The following is a 4,220-nucleotide window of genomic DNA, read 5'->3' as shown; positions in this document are numbered from 1 at the left end:
GAGGTAAAAAATACAAACCAGAGGTAAAACTTAACCTCCTTCCAACCTCATTGGCGGAGGTAAAAAATACAAACCAGAGGTAAAACTTAACCTCCTTCCAACTTCATTGGCGGAGGTAAAAATTACAAACCAGAGGTAAAACTTAACCTCCTTCCAACCTCATTGGCGGAGGTAAAAAATACAAACCAGAGGTAAAACTTAACCTCCTTCCAACTTCATTGGCGGAGGTAAAAATTACAAACCAGAGGTAAAACTTAACCTCCTTCCAACCTCATTGGCGGAGGTAAAAAATACAAACCAGAGGTAAAACTTAACCTCCTTCCAACTTCATTGGCGGAGGTAAAAATTACAAACCAGAGGTAAAACTTAACCTCCTTCCAACCTCATTGGCGGAGGTAAAAATTACAAACCAGAGGTAAAACTTAACCTCCTTCCAACCTCATTGGCGGAGGTAAAAATTACAAACCAGAGGTAAAACTTAACCTCCTTCCAACCTCATTGGCGGAGGTAAAAATTACAAACCAGAGGTAAAACTTAACCTCCTTCCAACTACATTGGCTGATGTAAAAAATACAAACCAAAGGTAAAACTTAACCTCCTTCCAACTTCATTGGCGGAGGTAAAAATTACAAACCAGAGGTAAAACTTAACCTCCTTCCAACCTCATTGGCGGAGGTAAAAATTACAAACCAGAGGTAAAACTTAACCTCCTTCCAACCTCATTGGCGGAGGTAAAAATTACAAACCAGAGGTAAAACTTAACCTCCTTCCAACTACATTGGCTGATGTAAAAAATACAAACCAAAGGTAAAACTTAACCTCCTTCCAACTTCATTGGCGGAGGTAAAAATTACAAACCAGAGGTAAAACTTAACCTCCTTCCAACCTCATTGGCGGAGGTAAAAATTACAAACCAGAGGTAAAACTTAACCTCCTTCCAACTTCATTGGCGGAGGTAAAAATTACAAACCAGAGGTAAAACTTAACCTCCTTCCAACCTCATTGGCGGAGGTAAAAAATACAAACCAGAGGTAAAACTTAACCTCCTTCCAACTTCATTGGCGGAGGTAAAAAATACAAACCAGAGGTAAAACTTAACCTCCTTCCAACTTCATTGGCGGAGGTAAAAATTACAAACCAGAGGTAAAACTTAACCTCCTTCCAACCTCATTGGCGGAGGTAAAAATTACAAACCAGAGGTAAAACTTAACCTCCTTCCAACCTCATTGGCGGAGGTAAAAATTACAAACCAGAGGTAAAACTTAACCTCCTTCCAACCTCATTGGCGGAGGTAAAAATTACAAACCAGAGGTAAAACTTAACCTCCTTCCAACTTCATTGGCGGAGGTAAAAATTACAAACCAGAGGTAAAACTTAACCTCCTTCCAACTACATTGGCTGATGTAAAAATTACAAACCAAAGGTAAAACTTAACCTCCTTCCAACGTCATTGGCGGAGGTAAAAAATACAAACCAGAGGTAAAACTTAACCTCCTTCCAACCTCATTGGCGGAGGTAAAAAATACAAACCAGAGGTAAAACTTAACCTCCTTCCAACCTCATTGGCGGAGGTAAAAAATACAAACCAGAGGTAAAACTTAACCTCCTTCCAACCTCATTGGCGGAGGTAAAAATTACAAACCAGAGGTAAAACTTAACCTCCTTCCAACTTCATTAGCGGAGGTAAAAATTACAAACCAAAGGTAAATCTTAACCTCCTTCCAACTTCATTGGTTGATGTAAAAAATACAAACCAGAGGTAAAACTTAACCTCCTTCCAACTTCATTGGCGGAGGTAAAAAATACAAACCAGAGGTAAAACTTAACCTCCTTCCAACTTCATTAGCGGAGGTAAAAATTACAAACCAGAGGTAAAACTTAACCTCCTTCCAACTTCATTAGCGGAGGTAAAAATTACAAACCAGAGGTAAATCTTAACCTCCTTCCAACTTCATTGGCTGATGTAAAAAATACAAACCAGAGGTAAAACTTAACCTCCTTCCAACTTCATTGGCGGAGGTAAAAAATACAAACCAGAGGTAAAACTTAACCTCCTTCCAACCTCATTGGCGGAGGTAAAAAATACAAACCAGAGGTAAAACTTAACCTCCTTCCAACCTCATTGGCGGAGGTAAAAATTACAAACCAGAGGTAAAACTTAACCTCCTTCCAACTTCATTAGCGGAGGTAAAAATTACAAACCAAAGGTAAATCTTAACCTCCTTCCAACTTCATTGGCTGATGTAAAAATTACAAACCAGAGGTAAAACTTAACCTCCTTCCAACTTCATTAGCGGAGGTAAAAATTACAAACCAGAGGTAAATCTTAACCTCCTTCCAACTTCATTGGCTGATGTAAAAAATACAAACCAGAGGTAAAACTTAACCTCCTTCCAACTTCATTGGCGGAGGTAAAAAATACAAACCAGAGGTAAAACTTAACCTCCTTCCAACCTCATTGGCGGAGGTAAAAAATACAAACCAGAGGTAAAACTTAACCTCCTTCCAACCTCATTGGCGGAGGTAAAAATTACAAACCAGAGGTAAAACTTAACCTCCTTCCAACTTCATTAGCGGAGGTAAAAATTACAAACCAAAGGTAAATCTTAACCTCCTTCCAACTTCATTGGCTGATGTAAAAAATACAAACCAGAGGTAAAACTTAACCTCCTTCCAACCTCATTAGCGGAGGTAAAAATTACAAACCAGAGGTAAAACTTAACCTCCTTCCAACTTCATTAGCGGAGGTAAAAATTACAAACCAAAGGTAAATCTTAACCTCCTTCCAACTTCATTGGCTGATGTAAAAAATACAAACCAGAGGTAAAACTTAACCTCCTTCCAACTTCATTGGCGGAGGTAAAATTGCATCATCTGTTATATAATAAACTTTTAAAATAAGTTTAAAGTTCATATTTTCTATTCGTTGTTTTCTTTTCACGGTTTTTCACTTGAGTTTTGAAAATGAGTTTTAAACAACAGCAACAACAACAACAACAATAATAATAATAATAATAATAATAATAATAATAATAATAATAATAATTTATAAAGCGAACTTTAAAGAACAATAATAAAAGTAATAATATTTCAAGAGAAATTTTAACAATAACAATAATAATAATAATAATCATAATAATAATAATAATAATTTTGAAAGTGATTTCAAACAACAACAACAATAATAATACCATTAATAACAATAACTGCAAAAAAAACAACAACACCAACAACAAGAGTGCCACTCGAGTTGCACTAGCTCCGCAAGAGAAACTTATCTTTATCAACGCAAAGTAAGGTACAAAAACAAGAGTACATACTTAGGAAGTTAGCGCAAGCACAAATAAACAAGTGCCTAAACAAACAGAGGTAGAGGGTTTCCGTGTATCTGTCCAATAAAGAAAATCCCCACCGGAGGAACCATAAACAAGACCACAAAGAAGAGTAACAGCGTGTTGCCTCACAAATCTACATACGGGATCGGGAAGGACATTTCCAACTATTTTATTCCGTTTCACTTACTCTTATCTTCGGTAGTCTTTTCTAATTTGCATAATCTTTGTTTTTCTACAAATTTTCAAAGTCTCTCTCTCTCTCTCTCTCTCTCTCTCTCTCTCTCTCTCTCTCTCTCTCTCTCTCTCTCTCTCTCTCTAATCTGTAAAAAAAATTTCTACTAATTTCAAAAACCTCCTCATAGATAATTAATGGTCAAAATTAGAGCACTAGGCATCATTGACAAGCCAGCTGAATGAATCGAAGACTGGGTAACAAGCAGAAAACAGAGAATTGTAATCAATGGAGAAGCTTCAGTGTGGGCAGCTGCTACAAGAAGAGTACCTCAAGGATCCGTACTTGGCCCATTGCTATTTCTGATCTGCATTAACGACATAGATCTAGGATTAACTAGTACAATATCCAAATTTGCCGATGATACTAAACTAGGCATAAATGCTGAGAACTTAGAAGACGTAGAATTCTTAAGAGAGGATTTAATGAAGCTAGGAGAATGATCCAGAAAATGGCAAATGCCTTTCAACTGTGGAAAATGTAAAGTCATGCCCATAGGATACAGTAACCCACAATGAGATTACTCACTGCTGGATAATGGAATAGAAAGTGTGGACCAGGAGGAAGATCTCGGTATTATTATCAGCAAGGATTTGAAGTTCACCAAACAGAACATGAAAGCTGAAAAGAAAACACAAAAACTAGTAGGCTAC

Source organism: Palaemon carinicauda, chromosome 28 (assembly GCF_036898095.1).
Source record: "Palaemon carinicauda isolate YSFRI2023 chromosome 28, ASM3689809v2, whole genome shotgun sequence".
Classification (NCBI taxonomy): domain Eukaryota; kingdom Metazoa; phylum Arthropoda; class Malacostraca; order Decapoda; family Palaemonidae; genus Palaemon; species Palaemon carinicauda.
Note: the sequence above shows the minus strand (reverse complement) of the source record.